The sequence below is a fragment of the Prionailurus viverrinus genome, chromosome D1 (assembly GCF_022837055.1).
Source record: "Prionailurus viverrinus isolate Anna chromosome D1, UM_Priviv_1.0, whole genome shotgun sequence".
NCBI classification, from domain to species: Eukaryota; Metazoa; Chordata; class Mammalia; order Carnivora; family Felidae; genus Prionailurus; species Prionailurus viverrinus.
Window position 1 is genome coordinate 101,310,289 of NC_062570.1, and position 10,852 is coordinate 101,321,140.

Here is a 10,852-nt window from a genome sequence, read left to right on the forward strand (position 1 = left end):
GCTGGATGCTGATCACAGGGACAGGGCAGCAAGAAAGGGAAAATGGTTTAGTGTGTGAGTCCATCTGCCTTAATTTACTATAATCAACAAGATCTATTCACCAACAGATCAGATGCATAAGTCACATGGTAAAAGTACTCATAAATTCACAGTCTCTAACCTCAGATAGACTCATTCCTGAATTGCACCCACAACCTAATTTTCTAGAAAGTGTAATATTATTTTATTGTTTTCACTGAATGCTCTTGCACAGAATATCTATGAAATCTGCCTCTCTTTGCTTTAAAGAAGTTGGTGGTGGGGTGCCTGGGTGGCTCAGTCGGTTAAGCATCTGCCTTCAACTCAGGTCATGATCTCGCGGTTCATGGGTTCGAGCCCAGCATCGGGCTCTGTGCTGACAGCTCAGAGCCTGGAGCCTGCTTCAGATTCTGTGTCCCCCTCTCTCTCTGCCTCTCTGCCCTTCTGACATTCTGTCTCTGAATAATAATAATAAATAAACATTAAAAAAAAGTTGGTGGTCTTTGGGAGGCCAGCGGAAATCTGTGTCCCACCGTTGTATTTTACCCAACGAATGATATTTGTGCAGTATCATAAGTGACCTCTTCTATTCCATGAGGACATAAGAATAATGGAGATGAAAGACAGAAAATGAATATCTGAATAATGATCTAGTGTTCAATGTGTATATTTCCAAACTGTTGGCCTCACCTCCTTTAAATACCTGTCCCTGTGGACGTATCAGTTAAAATTGTCTTCCTTTAACAACGAATATATTTTTTTAAATATACAAAGTGACAGTAAGAGATTTAAAATAATAAAAAAATGTCCAACTAGCTTGAGAGTCCACGCTCCCATTTTATTGTCGCCCTTGCTATCTGTGTATATATGCATTTAAGATACATTGATCCAAGTAATTAAAGTTAAAATATTTCATATTCTCCTTTGGTTTTATCACATGCTTTCAGTTGAAAAGGATAAAAAGCTAAACAAATCTAAAGTATAAATTAAAAAAAAAATATATATATATATATATCAGTACCTTCCCCAGAATTACTGACTCTGTTGTACACAGCTCTGTCTGCAGGAGGTTCAGCAAGCATTGTCTCCTGAATGAGCCAGATTATATAGTCATCTCTGTATCTGGTCCCTGGGTGTTGAACACTTGGCCTCCAAGGAATAAGTCACTTAAAAAAATGACATCATTTATCATCTGATATTTCATATAGGCTGCGTGACTGAAAAATACAGACTTCTAAAAAAAGTTCCTTTTGTTCCTCTCTATTCTTACTCCTCAATGGTACACTTAATTAGCAAGAGTAAAATGACTCCAGTCAATGAGAATTCCTTATTTCAAGTTTACTACTCTTCATAGAAGCATTTTGTTTAATTCCATAATTTACAAACAAATACCTGCTCACATTTATACATTATAATGTGTATGTGTACACATTATACATATATACATTTACACACATCTACGGACACTCTTCCATAAAAATATTCATAAAATAAAAGTTGTTGTAAAAATAGCCAAACAAAAAAATAAACAAACAGAAAAACCTGCCATAATCTCACTGCCTAGGGAAAAGTAGATTTCATTGTCTATATTATTGGATATGTAATTTTTAAACAAAAATGGCATCAGAACATACATTATATATAACAAAAGTATTATGAATAGAGGCAACACATTTCTTTCTATTAATGGACATTAATTTATTCAAAGGCATTTTTTCCTTTTTACCTTAGTCAGATTTATATTGTTTAGTTATCAACGCATAGTATGATATATTTCATGTATTAATACATATCCCCGGTTGTCTTTAACAACTTATAATATGACACAGAAATTGGGGCGCCTGGGTGGCTTAGTCAGTTAAGTGTCCAACTTCAGCTCAGGTCATGATCTCACGGCTCCAGAGTTTGACCCCCATGTCAGGCTCTGTGCTGACAGCTCAGAACCTGGAAACTGCTTTGGATTCTGTGTCTCCCTCTCTCTCTGACCCTACCCCTCTAGTGCTCTGTCTCTCTGTCTCTCAAAGATAAATAAACATTAAAAAAAAATTTAAAAAGAAGAAATTGAAACCCAGAGGGAATAAGTAAACTTCTATAGTCCCATAGTCATTGAATTTCATTGAATCCATAGGGTTTGCTCACTATAGGTTCCTCGATATAATGCAATGAAGCAAAGCTATCTTAAGGATAACTCTCTTAAGTACTCTTACAGAATGTTGTAGTGTCTTTATGTTAAAGTGACCCTTGAAAACGTACAAATTAATGATGCACAGACTTGTAGCTTTCTGAGAGAGCTGAGAGACCATTAAAGTCTCAATTATCCACCAAGGTAGGATCCAACGATGGATGATTGACAGCAGGAGGGTTACTATGTTGGAGGTAATCTGGTTTATTTATATTAGCTGGGTACTTGATCATTATTAGCATTGATGTGAAGAGAAAGTGATGTGGCAGGTGGCTTCATTGCACAATTGCAGGAAGCACATAAGAGAGAAAGAAATTGGTTACCCTGGAACTTATATAACATGGTAACTTTGGTGGATAATCATTGTATTGTGATTGAACAACATTTTATCACGTGTGAACAAATCATTGCTGTACACATACAAGCATAAGTGGGATGTGTTTTTTAAACAACCACTGCTAATTGATATTCCATAACAAGTAAAATAATCATATGTGTCACCTGTATTTCTTGAGTCTTAACATAGCTAATTTGATGGCCACACAATCTGCAAGTCCAAAATTTGTGTAAGCAGACAAAAAAAGCAAGATGTGCATGGCATCTACCAGATTGTACGTGTCAGGGCTTCAGGTAGTTTCATATTTCTTCTGAAACCTCACCCGGAGGAAACAGAAACATAGGTTTGGCTCTTATGACTATTTTTTACTTGTTTTATTTGTTGTTATGGAGTTTCCCCTTGCTTTCCATAAAGCCAGACTACTCTTGAGGCAAAAATTCAATAAAATCAGTGTGTTTTTAATTTTTGGAAAAGTGATTCTAGTGACAATTGTTAATGCTTCTTCTGAACGTATTGCTACTCTTTGTGTGATATTTCCAATACTGAAACACCAAATGTACTCCTCTGGGACGTGTTGTTGACACAAATCTTAAATCACCTAAGGAATTGCCAATAACTTGCCATCCGATGAACTCAAGAAAATGACGCATTTGTGTTATGTGGGCACTTTACTACTGTTCTCTATATCTCTGATGCATATTTGGAGGTTGACGTGGAGCCACCCTCAGTCACCTCTCCTGAGTCCTCTTCATGCTCGTTTTCCTGGCAGGTGCTTCCCTGTCTGCAGGGAGGTCAGATCTCCTCAGGCTACATTCTGTTCATACGGGTGCCAAGCTTGAACTTCATAAACATGGCCGTCCCTCCGGACTATGTAGTCTAATCCCAGTTCCCTTTAGGTGGGGAGCATGCGTGGCAATATACTGCACAAAATTGAAAAATATAAATTAATTCCTGAAGGAATTTGTTTGTTAAGAGAGAATGGCTTTCTAGAATTATGAAGGGAAAGACTGAAGGCAAAGTTTAGGATGTCATAGAAAGACAAGTGAGAAAATAATCTGTAACTAAACAATTCCTTTGGTGCCACAGTCACCCCTAAGCATTGCACTACATAGAAGCTGTCTACTTATGAACTCCTTCCTTCAGAAAATAGTTTTCTGTCCCGAGTCATGGGCCATTATGAATAATTTCTGTGCATGATACTGGTACCAAGGAAAATTAAGTCTTCCTGCTGGAGGAAACAAGAAAACCAGGAGCTGTGGGTTGCTAACATCTGTATTCTATAAGCAAACAACTCATTTTCAGCAACATATGGGATAATTATTTAATGAAATATTTTCTAAAAGTTGCATTCTTTGTTAATTTTACAGAAGTACCTTGAAAATACTGTATAAAATAAACAGCTAGGGTTTAAAAAAATTTGCAGTTTTCTACAACTGGATAATAACTGTGTATCTTTTTAGAATTAATTTTAAAGTTGTATATGTGTATTATTTTATTAAAAAAATTTTATAATGTTTATTTATTTTTGACAGAGAGAGAGAGAGACAGAGCATGAGCGGAGGAGGGGCAGAGAGAGAGGGAGACACAGAATCCAAAGCAGGCTCCAGGCTCTGAGCTGTCAGCACAGAGCCTGATGCGGGGCTTGAACTCACAGACAGCGAGATTGTGACCTGAGTGGAAGTCGGACGCTCAACCGACTGAGTCACCCAGGCACCCCAATGTGTATTATTTTAAAAACTATTAGTGACTTTTGAGAAATAAAAACATCCTGCACACATAATCTAGACGAAAACATGAACATAACAGCCTTTCAGAGACCATGAAACAAAACACAAATTGACGTCCAATATGGCAGGTTAGTATGTTTTTTAAAAAGTATGCTGAACTAAAATCGTTCAGTTTGTAAGCTTGTATGTCTAGATTCTTACACCCAATGTTATGTATACAAGATTCCCTTATGCCATTTTCTCTGGTGATAGTTTATTCATTCTCTTTGTTGTGTGGCATCCCAATGTTTGGGGCCCGCTGTAAGAGACACTGCCCCACAGTTTTTCAGAGTTGTGCATCACTTCTGATCCCTGCTGTCAACGTGTAAGAGTCACGGTGATTCCGCATTCACACAAGTGCTTGATGCTCATATCGTGAATCATTTTCATTTTGGCCATTCTTCTGGTGGGCCAAAGTCCAACCTTGAAGCCTTACATTTTATTCACCTGAGTCCTAATGAAGTTGTATAACCATTTCTGAGAAGTGCCTGTTAAATTCTGAAGGCAGAAAAAGAAGTAAAGAAGGTGTGAAGAAGCTGTGTTTACAAGTATGTGGCCTTCCACCACTCACACTCTCTAGCTGATATCATTATTGCCCTTCCGGTCAAATCAGCCTAAGTGATTCTTTTGTACAAAGATGAAGCCCCTCACGTGGTTGGTTGGTTTGTCGTTTTAATGTTTCCAATGGTGGAGATAGGTTTACACAGCTGTAGAATCACAGATTGGGGAGATGGATTAAGGCAACCGGAAAGGGCCTTAGAGATAATCTAGTTTGAGATCCTCTTTTACAGAGTGGGGGTGAGGTCTAGTGAGTCGTTGAACACCACAGCGATTTGGGGTTGCATTTGGTGCCATATTCCCAGCATATTTCTGGAGAGGAGTGTCCAAAGAGGTTTAAAGTTGCTGCCTCTGGCTTTTACACAGGAGCACCCATTTACTCGGTTACCGAGCTTTGCCACTGTTGTATTTTAACAAATGATGTCACACAACCTACCACTGTGTGCATCCATCTGCTCACTGCATTATACAAATGCCCAAATGTACCATCACGATGTCATTTTTATCCTTAGGGATTTCAGTGCAAGGCTGAAGGAAAGGAGTCCAGATATGGCAACATGTCTATTATATCAATAGTCACTTGTATGGTAATACTGGATAATAATTCTTTCATCAGTTCCTGGTGGATGTGTGGGGACATTGTGATGTAGATAGAGAGTGGAAGGAAATGGGTGAGGAAGGAAGTACATGAACCAGAATAGACCACAAAACTTTTTGATGTGTTCCCTATTTCTGTAGAATTCCACATGGAAGGGTTAGTTCAGCCATCTGCCCTAAGTTCCTATTTAAGTCATGAAGCTACTACTCAATATTCTGAGACAGTGATTTTTCACTCTCTAATTACATAAATTCAGGGAGATGAAGCCTACAGTTAATCAAGTTGGTTTCTTCCATTTTTAGATGAGCTTAAAATATCTCATTTAATTGGTTTATGACTTCACACTCATTAGATGTGATTAAAGAAGCCAGTATGTGTGTCAAATCAATCTTTACATGATATTACTGTTATATGTCATATGGAAGGGTGATGCCATATTTATAACTTCTGAATGAGAAGCCTCTGATCAACCCACTAAGATTCTGACTTGTTTAGACTTTACTGCATTTCAAAAAGTTAAGAAAGATTAACAAAAGTGTATTGATAAATTGGGAAAATATGGTACAAATGAAGTTCTTAAACCTTTTGTTTCCCAAAAGAAGCCTTCCCATTGATTTTTTCCACCACCATATTTCCCCCCCAATTTGTCAGTTTCCCATAAATGCCCCTCTCAAAAGCAGAGAAGCCTTTGGACGTTTGCTTCCATTCTGAAATTCTTTCACCAAGGGCAGTTATAATTACTTAGGGGTATAATTCTAATAGTAATTAAGAATGGCATTGAGTCTTACATGGTCCTACAAACACATAGCCATATCCATGTTTTCTCAGTAAGATTCTTTTAGTGGTTGACATCAGAAAACTTGAGCAGAGCTAGATAAAGAAGAAAACATCCAGGGAGGACATAGATGAATGCTTTTTTACTCCCCATATAATTAATATAAGTATTTATATAGGCATTAATTTAGTATCCACAACCATTTATAAATATTTTCATAAAAGCTATTAAATACATATACAAAACATATATTATATTCTCATTTAATTATGTTCTGAAAATTTCTAATGAACATTCAAAAATAGTGTCAGCAAAACAAACACAAAACAACCCAAACAAAAATGTTATCAGGTGTGTGGGTTTTTTTAAATGTTTATTAATTTTTGAGAGAGAGCGAGAGGCACAGAATGAGTGGGGAGGGGCAGAGAGGAAAAGAGACACAGAATCCAAAGCTGACTCTAGGCTCTGAGCTTTCAGCACAGAGCCCAATGTGGTTTTGAACTCATGGACCGCAAGATCATGACCTGAGCCAAGTCGGATGCTCAGCCAACTGATCCACCCAGATGCCCTAGGTGTGTGGTTTTTATTATTTATTTGTTTTTCAATTTTTGTGTCCCAGACATGATAAAGGCACTGGATTGGTAAGGATGATACTCAACCTTATTTACAATTTAAGAACATCATTTGACCAAGAATGGGAAGGCAGAAGAAGGAAAGAAGAGCCAAGTGGAAGTGACTGTATTGAGAATTTCAACACAAGGAGGTACTTTAGCAGGACCCTCCACTTTGCACTTTTATCCTTCTCAATTTCATCTTGGGGGGGGCAGAATAAGCCACCCCAAAATATACCACTTTGGCTATTGATTATTTTAAATTAAAGTTACTTAAGAAACAGCAGGTGCAAGAAGGACACTCTGACTTTCCTTTGTCCTCCTGAAAGCAGGAAATAAATTTCCTATGTGAAAGGTACCCTTCCTGTACCAGGAGAAAGAGAGACATCCTCTTCACCAGAGAGGGAATTGAAGGCTGAGGAATCTGCATAAACAAACTGTTACCTCTTTACTTATTTACTAATCCAAACTCACACTTCTTTGTCATGTCAATTCTTCACAAATATATTGTTTCAGGCTCCTGGGTAGTTCTGTTGGTTAAGTACCCACCCATCTGACTGTGGCTCAGGTCATGATCTCGCTTTTGTGAGTTTGAGCCCACATTGGACTAGCAGCTGTCGGCACAGAGCCCACTTCAAATCCTCTGTCCCCCTCTTTCTGTCCCTCTTCCAGTCATGCTCTCTCTCTCTCCAGAAAAAATAAACATTAAAAAACCCCAAATATATCGTTTCTTTGTCTAAAAAATATACAAGCTACCTGTTCTGGTTACTTGAGTTTTATATTTTTATGAGATCGTGTACTTATGAAATTAAATTTGTTTTTCTCCTGTTAATCTAATATCTTTTTTGCTTTTTAAAATTTATTTATTTAAATACGAGTTAGTTAACATACATTGTAGTATTGGTTTCAAGAGTAGAACCCAGTGATTTATCACTTCCATATGACATCAGTGCTCATCTCAACGAGTGCTGTCCATGATGCCCATCACTCATTTAGCCCATCTCCCGATGCACTTCTCTTCCAGCAAGACTAGGCTTGTTCTCTTTATTTAAGAGTCTCTTATGGCTTGCCTCCCTCTCTGTTTTTATCTCATTTCTCCTTCCCTTCCCCTATGTTCATCTGTTGTGCTTCTTAATTTCAAGTATGGGTAAAATCGTATGATGTTTGTCTTTCCCTGACTGACTTCTTTCGCTAAGCAAAATACACTCGAGTTCCATCCATGGTGTTGCAAATGACAAGATTTCATTCTTTTCGGTTGCTGAGTACTACTCCATTGTATATATAAACCACATCTTCCTTATCAATTCATCAGTCAATGGAAATTTGGGCTTTTTCCATAATTTGGCTATTGTTGATAGTGCTGCTGGACACATTGGGGTGCGTGTGCACCTAATTATTAGATCAGTCAGAGAACCAGGAAGAGAAGAAAGGAAAAACTTTGCTCCCCTACAACTACATAATCTCTGAGAAGGCATTGCCCTGCCCACCTCAGGATCTGTAATTGTAACCTCTTCATTTGGATTTCTTTCTTCACCCCATCACCACTGTATCCCTCTTCACCATTTTGATCTGAAATGAAATTTCAGAGGATCTTCTCTGCACTCTAGAGGTAGACATTTTGCTTGAACTGAGAGTATCTTGACTTTTCACTTCAGGGAAATTTAGAGTTTATCATGAATAATTTGTAAGATTAATGAATTAATTTTATTTCTTTTTATTACATTATTGAACTCATTAGTATACAAACTACTGGAATCACCATGAAATGCAAGACACCTATAGTGCAACAGGTGTATACTAAACACTAATGGCTCTTAGAATAATTAAATTAGTGCATAAAATTAACAACTAATACAAAATTGACACACTAACATGAAGACTGATAAATTTTCCAAATATTAAGCATGACTGACTTAAAATGGAGACATACAATAAAATATAGGGTACCTAAATATTGGCATCATAGTAGCATAGTAAGATACTATGTTAGTTAAGGTATTTGAGACAATTTAATAATATAATATACCATGGAAGTATAATAGGAGATTTGAAAACAGAAGAGTGCATTTGCATGTGTATGTATATAAATATATATTTATTTGTACTATGTGACTATTTACTTAAAATCACATTTTATTTTTCAACTTTCCACCATCTCTTCCACATCCTTGTTCCGTAGGCTATAAATCAGAGAATTTAACATGGGAATCACACGAGTGTAAAACCAAGAGTTCATTTTGGGTTAATCCAGGAAAAAGGAAGAATTTGGCCAGGAATATATTATAGAAAAGCATAGTTCCCCAGAAGACTCTAACACCCATTAAATGGGAAGTTCAGGTGGAGAAAGCTTTGAACCTCCTCTCAGCAGAGTGAATCTTCAAGACTGATACGACAATAAGGGACAAGAACTCCTAAAAGGGTGCTCCATTCAATGAAGGCAAAAATGTTAAAAATAACAAAATCATTGGCCTGTGCATCTGAGCAAGATAGCAATAGGAGAGTAGAGATATCAGAGAAGAAATGATTAATCATATGACCTACAGAAGACATAAGCGGGATGTTCATGTCAGGGGTATCAAAGCAGCTGACATTCCCACCATAAGTATCCTAGCCATGGGCAGGGAGCACAAGGGGTTGCCAATGACTTTATACCAGTCAAAGACCATCATCAACAACAGTAGACACTCAGAATCTGCAGATACAGAAGATGAAGAATTGCCCGTGATGGAAATTGATTTGGTGTTAGCAAATAGATCTACCAGCATCTTGGGCCCAATTGGTATGCAAAAGCAGAGGTAACAGAAGGCAGGTGACTGACGAAAAAGTATCTGTGTGTGAAGCTGGGAATCCATTTTAATTGTAAAGAACATTCCAAGAGTTTCCAGGAGATTAACGAGATACATATCTAGAAACATGGTAAATAAGGCCACTTCAGTGTCCAGTTATTGGTAATAGCCAAGGGAAATAATTCAGACAAGAGGGATCAATTAACCCTGACTTTCCTCTTCATTCTTGTTGCAAACTTTTACAAAAACACTCAAGAAAATTATAGTTCATAATTTGACTCTTTTAGATTTATCCATGATAAATTCCCCCTTTTTATTCCTTTTATTAAAAAAAATTTTTTTAACATTTATTCGTTTTTGAGAGACAGAGAGACACAGAGTGTGAGTGGGGGAGGGGAAGAGAGTGAGGGAGACAGAATCCGAAGCAGACTCCAGGCTCTGGGCTGTCAGCACAGAGCCCAACCTGGGCCCAAACCCACAAACCACGAGATCATGACCTGAGCTGAAGCTGGAAGCTTAGCCAACTGAGCCATCCAGGTTCCCCAAGGCCTATTTTCTTTTTTTTTTTTTTTTTATTTTTTAAAATTTACATCCCAATTAGTTAGCATATAGTGCAACAATGATTTCAGGAGTGGCATCCTTAATGCCCCTTACCCATTAAGCCCATCGCCCCCTCCCACAACCCCTCCAGTAACCCTGTTTGTTCTCCATATTTAAGAGTCTTTTATGTTTTGTCCCCCTCCCTGTTGTTATGTTATTTTTGCTTCCCTTCCCTTATGTTCATCTGTTCTCTGTCTTAAAGTCCTCATATGAGTGAAATAATATGATATTTGTCTTTCTCTGACTAATTTCACTTAGCATAATACCCTCCAGTTCCATCCACGTAGTTGCAAATGGCAAAACTAATTCTTTTTGATTGCCGAGTAATACTCCATTGTATAGATATACCACTTCTTTATCCGTTCATCCATCAATGCACATTTGGGGTCTTTCCATACTCTGGGCATTGTTGATAGTGCTGCTATAAACATGGGGGTGCATGTGTCCCTTCAAAACAGCATACCTGTATCCCTTGGATAAATACCCAGTAGTGCAATTGCTGGGTCATAGGGTAGTTCTATTTTTAATTTTTTGAGGAACCTCCATACTGTTTTCCAGAGTGGCTGCACCAGCTTGCATTCCCACCAGCAATGCAAAAGAGATCCTCTTTCTCTGCATCCT

At 37.7% G+C, this 10,852-nt stretch overlaps 1 pseudogene; it reads right to left on the bottom strand.

Moving 5' to 3' along the window:
* Positions 1-8,985: 8,985 nt before the first annotated feature.
* LOC125146554 (olfactory receptor 5W2-like) lies at positions 8,986-9,804 on the bottom strand (annotated as a pseudogene).
* Between the last annotated feature and the right edge of the window lie 1,048 nt (positions 9,805-10,852).